The 13,988-nt window shown below is 44.3% G+C and overlaps 1 protein-coding gene and 1 long non-coding RNA gene across 2 annotated transcripts in view; both read right to left on the reverse strand.

The window, feature by feature from the left end:
• The window catches only part of LOC105277149 (sodium channel protein 60E), a 58,354-nt gene that overhangs the window by 42,112 nt on the left and 2,254 nt on the right, over positions 1 to 13,988 (reverse strand). The gene's annotated exons all lie outside the window — the stretch shown is intronic.
• LOC109610858 lies at positions 461 to 12,061 on the reverse strand. The gene is made up of 2 exons (XR_002193165.2): positions 2,507 to 12,061; positions 461 to 2,341 (listed from the first exon to the last, which is right to left on the reverse strand). It is a non-coding gene; the product is annotated as an uncharacterized LOC109610858 (long non-coding RNA).

Raw genomic sequence — 13,988 nt, forward strand, 5'->3', positions numbered from 1 at the left:
TGAAAAATTGAAATATTTTCTCGTTATTTATGAATTCCCATCGTCGATGAACCTTTAATATTCATAAAAACATTAAGTTAAACAATTATTTTTGCATGAAAAAGTTCAAAAACTTTGCCTAAAAATCGTACTTTTGTGTTCTAAGCTCCACCATTTTGGCACTTTTCAACTTTTTTCTTCTCTCTTTGGTTCATCGACGATGGACATTCATAAATAACGAGAACATATTTCAATTTTTCAGTTTAGACGAAATTTGGAGGCAGGAGAATGCTCACCAATTTGCAATGCCGGCGACGCGGCTGCACTAAGATTTCTCCAGGACGACCTCTACAAGCGATATATTCAAATCAAAAAATAATTTTTTTTATCTTTAAACATGTACTAATAAATGCATCAAAGTTTTATAATGATCCGCTGTATAGTTTTTCCAAAAACAATTCGTAAAATATACCTTATTTTCAGCGTTCTAAAGCAGGCTCCCCCCTTAAGGCAAGACGTAATGCTAGCTATATTTTTTCTGCTGCAGCAAATATAGTCAGACTGTGTTACTTGGGTATAACGTGTTCCATGATATCATATCTTTTAAACGAACCAAATATAAAAATCCAATACAATAAACCACAGGACTTCAACGGGAATAAGAGAGTTAAAAAGGTTCATAATCGTTCGGACAGGACGTGCATATTAATCGGAACGTAGGACAGATTCGTGTTGCTACTCACACACGGTCGCACGCGATCATTAGCATGCACCAAACGTTACAACGTAGAACCTCGTGTGCGTCTGATTACATGATGGTAGCAGCTACTTTTCCGATGCGCTAGGAAGACATTACGCTCGGTTGCACGGTTGAATCTGCCGAGGAAAATTGCACGGATGCTGCGTGAGACTCGCTCATAAATCCAGTCGGCTGCATCGGCGCTGCAGAATGTTATTACAAAAATCATTAACAAACGTCGAAGGTTTCCGTCGAAGCTCTCGTGTTACCGCCTTGCGTGAAGCTTCGGTGGCTTCGATCGTCGAAACGTCCATTCGGAAGTCACGTAGATGGTTAACAGGAACGTTTAGCTTCGCGGAACACGACGGGATGGATAAAACTATAAAACTGCACGGATATTGTATTCGAATGAAATCGCGTTTGAGGTCTCCATCATACGCGGGCGTCCTCTTTTTGGTTTCCTGAGATATTGAAAATTCACCCGGCGGAAAGTTGCCCGTTGCAGAAGGAAGCGGTCATGTGACATGAATTTATTAGGCATCATGCTCCCTGTCCCGGCCTCACACGGTGAAATATTCAATGTCTTCCGTGCAGATCGAGTCGACGTCCAAATCCATTGGCGTGCCGCGAGGAGAGTTTATGCCGAAGCTCGCGCCGCGTAAAGCTGATAACGCGATGAAGATTTACCCTCTCACTGCAAAAGGATGATAAAAAGGCATATTTCGCAGCGTTTCTCTGCTGTCGAGCTTATCGTCAATATGGATAGACGATAAGGGAAATCGATAAATATGTATAATGCAAATATGCACGCTCGGAATTTACAACGAGACTTTTCAGTGTGAGTTCAATATAATGAAACATTCGATTTTAGCACATGCAGATGCGTCGTTTACAATTAGTTTTTTATGACTGCACGGATATAAAAGTGATCGTAAAACTCGATCTCGTGTGCGTAAAATGCAGCGTGTCCATAATTGATGGCCAGATTCTGTATTACATAAAGTTTTTACGTTCCAGTTTGACAGTTCTGTTTCCATTTCGATATTTTTATATCGAGAACGGCAAGCAGCCTGCAATCTGTCCTAACGGAAAATAATAGTTGCCTCGTCGCCGTTTCGATCAGCCCGAAATTGATAACCATCCGACGCGGAATATCAGTTGTATCAGAGTTGGTTGCTAACTCTTCGGGCGAGCGAGCGAGTATCGATTTTAATAGCAAAAGATACTCCGCGAAACTTGTTTCTCTCCATTTCGAATACGCTCGACGTCTCACTTGACGGCGAGCCTCTCCGGATGAAAGGATGAAAAGTTCGCCGCCTTGAATTTACAAAAGCGGGAACTTTACAACGAATCTACCGCCGCCTTGATTGCTCTATATGGCGCGTCGAGGTGTTTCCAGTTTCAGTTTTGCGCACCGTCGCCCGCAAGACCACGTGCGAACTAACTGCTTGAGCACGTTGAAATTATGATTTCCACTGCGTGACTATCTTGCCGTGTATTCAGGATACGATGAAACCGGAGATTCCCCTCTCACATGCTGGTTAATTAAAGGGAACTTGAATTTCAGGCTTCAGGAAATATTTCTTCATCTTCGCTTTTGATTAAGATCTCAAAGTAAGTACCCTACAACATAGAATTTTTTGCAGCCAATTGAGCCGTACCACAAACTAGTAGTTTACAGAAAATTAAACAGAAAAGAGAAATTTGTTATGTTCTTCTTCTTTAACGGCTACAAATCAAATTTAACTTCCTCAATTGATCAAGTTGGCGCGTTACAAATTCACTTACTCCAAATATCAATAGTCCAGTTCGCTGTACGAAAGAGTGCAGTATTATTTTCGCCAAATGCTACAAACATTTCACTTTGCAGGAATAACACGGCAGCAGAAAGATCAATCAAACAACGATGCGCGCGTGATACATTTCCGTCGCGATGACGCCGAAGAAAAGAGGACATCCGCGGATATCCGCGCCAGTTATTCCCTCGGAGGCGGCGTTGTGGAACCGTCCGGTTTGCTAGAATCTCTCGGCCGGTGCAATCTCGGTCCATCCGACGAGGGAGCAACCCCCTTTTCAACGAAAGCGCGCGCGCGCGCGCCTCTCGCGTCTTCCGTCTCGGTCGCATCCCGGCGGGGTGTATCGTTATGACGGCTTGTATGTCGTGTATGTGTACGCGCGAAATGGATCCCCGTTATCCCCATTGTCGGGGAGATTTCCAATAGACCTCGTCAGCGTCCCTTTCACACGAGACTTCACAACGGCCGTTCGCGCTCGGCCGTGGCGCGCGAGGATACAGTTATCCACCGTGAGACTACGTTATGCACCACCAAATCGTATCGTGCACGCTCGCGTGCCTCGCAATGCGACTCTCTCCTGGAAGGTGCCCCAGCATCCTTCACCTCCTCAACTCCTGCGTATTACACTAGAAATAACGGTTTAATTAAATCAGCGGTGCGCCCACGTTTGATCCGCCGCCGCGGCCTTCGATTGTTTGGCTCCGCACATGATGACGGTTGGATGTGCAGTCGAGATTCCGATTGTTGTTGCGTAATTGTCGTAATTGACGTGGCAAGGCGATCAATTCATGATTCTGAATAGTTTATGATTTGTTCATGAAGCCTGTATTGAACGTAATAGATCGTGAGAACGTTCGTGTTTATATTGAAAGTTTTATAAAAACGTCTCGACCGCACACACGTGTACTGAATTAAACGACGATAAGTGCTCGCTAAAAAGAGACCCTCTTTTATTACCGTGGCCCGATTGAAAATAATCTACGAGTCTAACGAAAGGAGAAAATAGGTTGATCCACATTTAGAACACGCCTGGCGAGATCACCGGCAGATATAAGTTGCCTACTCGATCGATTTTAATGATTGTCCACTTTATATGAATCGTAAAAAAGATCGGTTTTTCAAAGGATATCAATAATAGAAGAGCGCTGGCGGAAATACTGTATTGCCACAAATGTAATATTTCAGAACAGTTACATGTACCGGATATTATGATCTTTTACTTGATCCGATTATACGAAATGCATAGTAGGAATCGTGTCTTTCAAAACCAGGTATCATTTCGTTTCGATCAAATAGAGAAAAGGAGAGAGAGTTTCCTATAAGTACCTTTTTATTGGGAATAAACCACGCGAAGCAGGAAGAGAGCGAAATTATTGAAGTTTTTTCTTTTCCAATTTGTTTGATATAGGAACAGTTCTCTTTTAGCGACGGCATTCTAATGGCTAATTTCTTTTTCGAATCGAGGCCGCCTCATTCGCGTACGCTAATGCATTATGTGTTGATTTACCTAAGAGTCTGTTTCCGTGCGAGTAGGATTACTATAACACCGTAATAATAACTATTTCGATTGAATCGGTTGGCCTGAATTACGCGCTCTATTTGCCGGCTATCGCGTTATATTATCTATTATAACTAGCGTCATAAAGTGCGCTTCCGCGCTTTACGTAATTTAATCAGACCGGTGAGCCGCGTAGCCGCTCCATTCATCAGCACAAATAAGCTGCAATCAAAGTCGCTCTTCTGTCAAACTGGATTTGGCGATGCCGAGAAAAACGACAAAACCTAATTCTATTTCATTCTAGTCGATTCGCTTGTTGCAAACGGAAAACGATGCATCAGTGCAAACGTCAATTCAATGGTGGAACGCTCGAATTCGTGATAAATGCGATTTTTTCAGGATTCTGTCAGGGTCCAGCTTGGAGTCCAAGATCGCGCGGCGAGCTCGCGGCGCCTGAATGAAACGGATCTGATCTCAATCGCGCCTTGTTATCGCTGCGAAACTGCCTGCATCGCCAAGACGTATTATGAGATATAACTGACGTCTTCCAAGGTAAATGGGCAAGTTAAAATGCATTTTATGCGCGCTTCGATGACATATTATAAGTCATAAAAGTACATTAACCGCGTCAATGTTATAATTCGCCCCACCTTAGCTTATAACACAAAATATAACCATTATTAGTAATAAAATTCTTTATTAACAATAACGGTTAATAAAGAATTTTATTAATAATAACGGATATCATTCGCGCGGTTATCCTCGTTGATTGAAAGCGATTTCATCGTGGCTGGACCACGGGGGAAGACCTACGGACGGATTCAAGGACTCGATTTTTCATAATGCGCCAGTTACATCCCCTTACCGACGAGCGCGCCGGTTCGCAGCGGGGCTGCAACGGATCTAAAGAGGACTCGGAACAGAGACGAGGCGAAGTGGCCGTCATTTTCGTCTATTGCCCACGCAGAAAGAACAGTTTCCCCTCGGTAATCGATTACGATCGTTACCGTGACGTTGCCTGTTACGTTTGCGATGGCCTGGTTCCCGACAATGTAGCCGCTAACGATGCCACGAGATAATGCACCGGCGTGCCGCCGCGTGTTCAATCGCGCCACGTTGTTATGCATATTAATATCTGACCGGCACTGTCTCGATCAAGCGTACATAGCATGTTAAAACGTCCGTCGTAGATCGCTGCACAGGAGTATCGCTGACGAAAGAGATATAACATGCAAATGGAATTACGGACGCAAAATGCATCCCGCGCGCGCGTAAAATTGTTGCGTCGCCTCTGACGGCGCGGCGCGTCGTGCAGGCGAGATTTGCGAGCGGCTTTTTTTCTTCCTTTTTCCAATATCATTTTGATACGCAGAGAGCGCGCGCCGCGTGCAAATATAGGGTAATTGCGGTGCAATCGAATTTCGGGGCTATTCGGGGGCGGGAAAAAACGCCCCGGAGGCAGCAGACCGGCCGTTAATGCAGCGTTCCTGCCGTTTACGATCTGATTACGGATCGGGTCGTGTCGCGTGTAGCAACGCGGGCGTTTCGCGACGGAAGCTCGAGAATTGCGCACACGATTGCCATACAAACGACCGCATTCCATAAAATGGGATATCGAGACCGCATATTGAGAGAGAAAAATAGAGATAGGGAGAAAGAGAGCGAGCAATCTCGCCGCATTTTCATAATTTTAGATTTTTTGGGATCCGCGAGAATCGCATCGACAGAAAACAGGACAATCGGAAAATTGCGATGATCAGGCTACAATTATATATTGATTTTTGTAGGCCGGTTTTTCGACGGTTCCTTCGTACTTCGCGATCCGCTTCCGGCATGTCGACAGTCTAATGGCTGAATAATGAGGGCTGTTACTACTGCTGCGTGAAAAAGCAGCCCGCAGTGCGGTGTGGATTTAATGCGGACGTAATAGAAAATGCAAATACGCAGAAATAGAGTGTCATGTACCTCCCGTGTTGTTTTTCGTGTAATTACTGTTAAATATGTTTTCATTTTGCGTCCGTTGCACATGTAATCCTTTTTTCGCGAATTATAAGACTCGTGGACGTGCACTCGCGAAATCTATCTTGAAGAGATACCAATTATCATTAATTCTGAAATCATTGGCAATTGTAAATGAATATCGAAACATTCCAGACTGCAACAGCACGAAATACATTAGCTGGGCACAAGTGGTCTATTGTGCCTTTTCGAAAATTCGAATGCTGAGCGCAATTGGTACATGCTTCCTTTCTCTCTCGTTTAATTTACGACCTCTTTTTGTTTAGAAAAAAAAAACCGCGAAAAGAAGTCACACTTGGGTGTGCAACGAGGAGAGGAAACCTTGCCAAGAGGAGGACCGAGAAAGGCCAGAGGTGAAGAAAGCCTGGATCTTGAGGGCGGATTCGTACTCGTACACGTTCCTTATATATTCATAATCTTAAAATATTTACAATATGGCGTGAAAAGATAGTGGGACTATTTTTGCCGAGCTTACGCGGTACACATTGCACTTCACTCGCACCGAGTTCCCGCCACCGTGTACATCCAGCAACGCCGGTTTCCGCACTGTTTCCCCCTTTCTTCCCTTTCTTCTGCGTTTTCCCTCGTAACGGCTATTGTACGTTATGTGATAAATTTCTTACGCAGCTATGCTCGACCAGTGTCCGTTCAATATTTACGTTGCCTCTGATTTTGTTTCGATACCGCAACGCAGGATTTAACGTGCCTTCTCCCAACGATCGTGCAAACCGATATCCGAAACGGGCTCGTGCGCCATACGTTATTTGGACGCAGCAACTGCAATTGAAAATATACTCTCTGTTTTTTGCAAACAGAGGAAAAGGGAGATAGAGTTTATAAGCAAGCATTCAATTCAATTCTCTTTTTGACTTCGTGAATTGGTGCGGATCTTCGCGCGGATAATATTTATCGCAATAAATCACAACTCGTTCATTCGTAATTACTAAATCCACGCAATCTGGCAGCTACGATTGTCTCGGATGATTAATATCACTCAAAAAATGATCGACGTTTCATCGATGTTTGTTGATGCTATTAATCACGGTCCTTGATGTTTCAAATAATTTGATTAGTGTGCAAGTCACAGATGTGATTTGACGATTGATCTGACAATTCCCAATAGTTTCGTGACCTCTGCAGTGATATAATTTTGCAAATGGTGGGACCTCCGTTATGAACGCATTATGACATTGTTATAAGCATCCATTATCCTTCAGAAATGTTTTCTTATTTCCAAACTCCGAATCCGATTGTCAAAGTCACGCTACCACGTTCGCTTTGCGAATTAGTTGTACCCGTTAATCTTTCTCGCGCATTTCGATAATGAGAATTACGAGGCAAATGATAAATCGCGCGGGCGGTCGAACGGTTCGATTTTCCAGAATCCACGGCAGTATTTCAAACGGCATTTTACGCGAGACTGTTCCTTACAGCATCTCCTGTTATCGCGTCGGCGCGGTGAATTATACGTTCCGAAAGGGGAAAAACAGGTAGATTGAGAACGAAGAAAAGGAACGAACAAAAGAACAGAAGCGAGAGAACAGAAGTTTGCCCGTGCGCGAGTTCCGCCGTCTCGCATTCTGCCTCCCTTCGGCCCTCGCAAAGTACGAACACGAGGGAAAAACGGAGCACGGACGTTAATTTTCAGCGAACCTCGCCGCAGTGCCCATCGAGGGTGGCCGTTCGTGCGACGTGGACGCGCGTCTCTGGGAAACGCCGCGAAATAACAACCACCCTTTGCGCTTTATCACGTTAACTGCATATTCCTATGACACACTTTGCCGCGGCACACGGATAAGTTATATCGATGGTTCGTATCGCGTGCAGATGCCGTGCTAGTGATAAATTTCTGCTGCTGCTGCTACTGCTGCTGTCGCTGCTAATTCTGAGCGCATCATCAGTGACGCGCGACTGCGGGCTGCAGCCCGTGAAAATGTCGAACTTCTTTTACGAGCGGTCGCCCTCTCGTTGCGCTAAGCGCCTGAAATGTCTTCGGGAGTGCATTTATCGATTTGTGGAAAACGGAACGCGCTGCGAATGTAAATTATGAAACGTGAACCGCCACCGTTGTCGTCATTCGCCCTACGCGGGGGCGTAAATAGGGTGCCCATTCTTTTTTATCGCGAATCCGGAGCCGCCGGCGTGTTGCCCTTAATGGTCTCATTAACGGAGATCCCGGAATCTTTTTGAGTATAACATTAAATATCCCCCGCGAAAAAGTCTCGTTTTGTTAAAGGAAGGCTCATGTAACCGTGACATAATTCTACCGAAATTTAATGCAGGTTTACCGGTTTACGTTGAAAATTTCGTCGCAGTTAAAGTCTCTCAAAGAGGAATTTGCTCGAATTTCGTAACAGAATCCGCTGTCGTGCGACTCGTCCTGTTGTACGACAATTTGCATAAAACGGAGTGAAATGAAGTAATTTAATTTAAAAAAAGAAAGAGAAAGGAATAAAGTCAAGTAATATTAATGCTACTACATGCAATTTTCACATAAAAATTAATGGCATTTTATAACGTCGCCGAACGTGTTTTTAAGTGGAAATTAAGGGGAAGTAATTCAGTTTAAATTTCGACATGCTGCTACGTTTTGACATTATCAGTTTTGATCGAAATGATATGATCACATAGAGTAGAAAGAATGATAGCGATTCATTTGATGGGACGGCGACTTTTGACGTTCGTTTGCACGTGGAGGTATCCTCCAAGTCCAAATGTCAGACGTCACCAGCAGCGTTAACCGCAATTGCGAAGCGGGATTGATACTGCGACGAATTAATGTTAATTTAACCGTAAATACGGCCTACTTTAATCGCAGCGTATTAATTTCGTGGATTATTGTGTTTGAAGATACATGACGGCCTAAGTCCCAAGAAAAGGAATGTCTGTGACAAAGACAAATGCGACCGAGGCGGGCGGATCCGACCGCATTAACGGAAATATGATGAACGATAGTTTATCGCTCATGAAAGAAATTGCCCGATGCGTGCTCAACCTTATCGTTCTTCGACCAGATTAAAGAGATTCGTATCGTTTCTCTTTAGCACGCCATAAAATTTTATTGATTTTCACTACGCGGACGCAATTGTTACAGTGGAATAACAAATAACCAGCTGCGCAGGCCCAGCCGTAACTAACGTTCAAAAGCATAAATAAATACACACAGTCGTCATAAAGCATACAAAATTTATCGGCGAACTTTATCGACCATGGAAGTCCAGTCTGCAAATTTACAGTTGTGTACAATGTACGTCTCAATTTATATTATTCTTAATTTTTAACTATTTATTTAATTAACATCCTCCACTTCTCATAATCCTAGTGCCTGGAGCAGGAAAGAGGAAAATAAAGAGGAATTACGGAGAAGAAAATACCAGCGGAATTTGAGAAAATGATTTGGTCCTCAATTTTTTAAATCCTTCCATCTATCTTGAAAATCAAAACAAAGCCGACTCTTTTGACGTAAGTACGAATAATTATAAACTGCAACATAATCAATACATAGTGAGTAATATTGCGTGCATATAACGTCAAAGAAACTTCAGGAATTTTAGCTGGCAGTCGATATGCAGAATTCTTTACAGCTTTTATCAACGAACGCTTCGGTTAACGAACGACTTCGAGCTTTTCTTATCGTTCACTAAGATCTTCATGTTTTTTCCTCATGTGCGGTTCTCCCGCGGTTTGCTTGGGGGTGGGGGCAGGGCGAAATGACCGGAGCCACAGGGCTTATACGAATTTCGCTACCTTTCAGGCGAGGTTGCGTCAAAGGGCTCGCGTGATCACGTGACTCGTGGAAATTAAATGTTCCATATAGAGGTGAACGGAGGTGGAGGACGTATGGCTGCCCAGGTATCGTAGTGTTTGTACGTTTGACGACCTTGGTGTTTTATTTATCATCGATATTTTATATGATTCTCGACGCTGCGCGATAGGAAATTCGCGCGTGCCATAGAAAATTCAAATTTTCTTTGATCTTGGAGCTATGACCATTTCTAACATGCTGAAATCGATGGATGGCGAACGTCAGAGCGAAATAAAACTGCCGAGTCCTTCCGAGACCGTCGAAACGTTCCTCGATTTCCGGATCCGGAGGGCGCCGAGCGCGGAGAATCGACTTTTCGGTTTAACGAGAGAAGAGACCGACGTTCCGAAATCAAGCGGCGAACGAAGCCGGAGAGATAAATCCGCAAATGGGTAACAAAATCTTGTCTTTCGATGAACTTCGATTCACCGTTACTAATGAATCACGAACGTTGAATTGGACGAAGTGCGCGCGAGGCAAATTCCGTTGGAGGATTATCCGTGCGGAGTAATTTACCGTTGAAAATTCAGAAATTCCGATTAATGGATCTGTCACTCTCCAGGCGGTTTCATTAAGGAAAACACCGCTCCATCTCAAGAACCTGTCTTTAAACGATCTCCTGGAAATCCCGAGATGCACTTTCCGCACAGCAAAACCGATGATGCAATCTGCTCAAGTAACGGATCCGGCAGAAGCGTGTTCCGGAATAGACTATCGTCATTTCCATGCATGTGACAGATGGCTTGTCATTTGGAAATTTTCGTGCTGTTGCCTTTCGTGTGACTGTATTCCGCAAGAGTGGAACTATCGGATTCACCGAGCGCACATTCTGTTCTGAAACAATGGAATTATCCGTCGCACGTTCAGGCAAGATAATCAGGCAAGATCGGTCGATCCGTGAGCTGAAACACTGAAAAGCTGGCGATGGAAATGATGTCAAGATGCAGTGTGCAAGGAAATCAGTGGAACGTCCGAATTTCGGGATTTCCGAATTCCGATGGAAGTCTTTAAATCCAAGAAAGTGTTTGCACGCGCGTTCTGGGTCAAGATGACTTCGAGAAGCTGCGGGGGGGAGATCAAAGAAAGCTACATGACGCATCTTCATCAGCGACGTTCAGCAAAAGTCTCCTCGTTTCGTCAGCGATTTGTCACACACGTGCAATTTCTCGCCAGTTATTTGCCGAGCTCAAAGGTAAGTCTCCCTGACTTCCGCGTGACTTTTTAACCCGCGGTATTAAATATCCCGATAACCGAGCAGCGAGGCGAGGCGCAGTCCGCTAAAATAGAGTTCACCTCGAGTTAATTAACGGACAAGCGAATCGTATAACATTTAATTTCGTCCGCATGACTACGCTAGCACTCACGATGGGCAGAAAACCGGAGGTTTCCACGCTGAGAGCAACAAAAGTCGCTGCACTCTTTGGCGTAGCGGAGCGCGCTGCGTCCGATAAATAATCTCCTCTCCCATCCCCTCTACCGCCGCTTTTATTCTCCCGATCCCGCGCCTCGCGATATTAAAGATACATTAACTCGCTCGGTGGACCGACACCCGAGTTTTTGCCCTGTCCGCGACAGGAATAGCGCGAAAGAAATATGATGGCGTGCACTCCTTTCATTCGGTGAAGTGGCCGTAAGAGAGGCCGCAATAACAACTCGCCAGTCGTTCGCGAAAGATTCATTGCTCTCCCGCGTAAGCAGTCTAACGAGCTTACTGAAGCTTGAGCTTTTTCTCCCTTGTCGCCGATATTAAGCCACGGTGCTCGACTACGGCGAGTAAGCGGTACATGCGCGTACACAAGCGTATCCGTTTTATGGTAATTTGCGGGCGTGGATAACGGAAGTTGCGCTAATGATTCCCCGCACGTCGCGATATTCTACCGTGATCTCGCAAAAGTATCCTTCAACGATATCTCGGTAGCTAAAGCGTTTCTCATACATAAAGTACCGCGTGCACCGGCGCTGCAACGGCGTTTCAGCTATTAGGATTTACGATCGAAAATATCATGGAAATTGCGCGGGCACAATTTTCATGTACATTATTCCGACAAACAGCCGTGAGACTTTCCCTCTTTCACCGTGAAAAAAGGTACAACAGCCCGTTTGTTGCTCTTCCCGTCGATCATGATTTTTACTTTGCGGTAAGGGGTGGCTCGCAAATATTAGGAGTGTGATTTAGTTTTGAGGGTTTTGCAACAGATGGCTGTAGTGTCAGTTTGTTCCAATCGCTGTTTCCGATAACTGTTGTTTCTTACAGTGTTGACATTATGACATTTAGTAGAATTACAGCAATAGATGCAATAACAGTCGTGTTTATATCATCGTAAAAATGCAACTTCCGAAACAGCATTTTCGACATGCGTTGCTTTTGTTTTTTAATCAAAAGAAAACTGCGGCTGACGGTTATAGAATTCTTGTGGAAACTTATGGTGATTCTGCCCCATCAATTAAGACGTGTGAATACTAGTTTAGACGCTTTAAAAGTGGTGATACTGATGTGAAGGACAAAGAACGCTCGGGACAACCAAGAAAGCTTGAAAATGCAGATTTGCAAGCATTATTGGACGAAAATCCAACACAATCCACTTCAGAACTTGCCAGAGCATTAAATGTTGATCGTACAACAGTTACGAAACATTTACATGAAATGGGAAAAATTCAGAAAGAAGGGAAATGGGTTCGACATGAATTATCGGAAAGTGCCATTGCGAACCGGTTGAACATTTGCATTTCGTTGATCGCCAGGCAAAAAAAGAAGAGTCTTTTGTCTCGGATTGTTACTGGGGATGAAAAGTGCATCTATTTTGATAATCCGAAACGCAGAAAATCATGGGTGGATCCAGGCGAACCATCAACATCCACTCCGAGACGCAATATTCACGGTTGAAAAGTAATGCTCTGTATTTGGTAGGATAGTGTACTATGAGCTGTTAAATCCGCATGAGACTGTCACGGCTGATGGTTATCGACACCAATTGTACAAGTTGAAGCAAGCATTGGACCAAAAACAACCACCAATTGCGAGTAACTGACGGAAAGTGATTCTTCTTCGTGACAACGCTCGACCTCACGTTGCGTTATCAGTGAAACAAACACTATTAGAGCTTGAATGGGAAGTCTTACCGCACCCCGCGTGTTCTCCGGACATTGCTCCATGCGATTATTATTTGTTCCGGTGGATGCAACACGCTTTAGAGGATACACACTTTGATAATTTGGAAGAAGTGCGAAAATTCGTCGACGAATGGATCAACTGAAAAGAAGAGTGATTTTATCGTGGTGGAATCCATCTCTTGCCAGAAAGATGGGAAAAAGTTATAGAAAACGAAGGAAAATATTTTGATTAAGGTATTCATTCATTATCATATTTAAATATATGCGTTTTTGAGCAAAAGAAACCCTCAAAACTAAATCACACCCCTAATAAATAATCGCGTCTGTCTATCTAAAAAATCTCTGATTTATATCCCGATCGTTAGGTTCTGAACTTTCAAACTTTGCCCCTTTATGCGTAACGCGATAAACTCAGGCGTGAAGCATGATTGTAATTCCAATCCACGCAGCAATGCAATCCCGTAATTTGATAGCTCGCACGATGATATTACATTCGGGCTTGAATCCGCGTACCGAGAGATTGAGACATTATTGCTGCGCTAGAACGGCGATTAAATTCACATTCTTCGTCTGACATTTCGATAAAATCAGACATTCTTGCTAATTCGCGGCCGACGAAAGGCTCGAATATGGAATATCGCTCGGAAGCTCTGAGAGTCGCGTTCATTAAAACAGGCGAACAAGCCCGGTACAAGAGTACAGATCCGGATTTCTCGCTCGACGAGTAAAAGCCTCGGGGATGCTAGCGAGAGGGAACCGGGGAGACAAAAGTAATTAAAGAAATCCGCCTGTGTGCCTCTGTGACCCACATAATCCGCGGGGATCTGACCGGGGGCCTCCTTATTTGAGAAGAAGTCACGACTAGTCGCGGCACACCGATCGATTTTTAATATAAATAGACGTAGGGGACACGCGCGCAAATTCGCCTAATCTTTTCACGTCTCTTTTCGTACGTCGCCCTTCTCGCCGTTTCCTCTTTCCTTTCGCACGGGTGTCCTTTCTGGGTGATCCGGTGGCTCTTCCTCTCTCGACACTTCACTC

The sequence above is a fragment of the Ooceraea biroi genome, chromosome 11 (assembly GCF_003672135.1).
Source record: "Ooceraea biroi isolate clonal line C1 chromosome 11, Obir_v5.4, whole genome shotgun sequence".
NCBI lineage: Eukaryota > Metazoa > Arthropoda > Insecta > Hymenoptera > Formicidae > Ooceraea > Ooceraea biroi.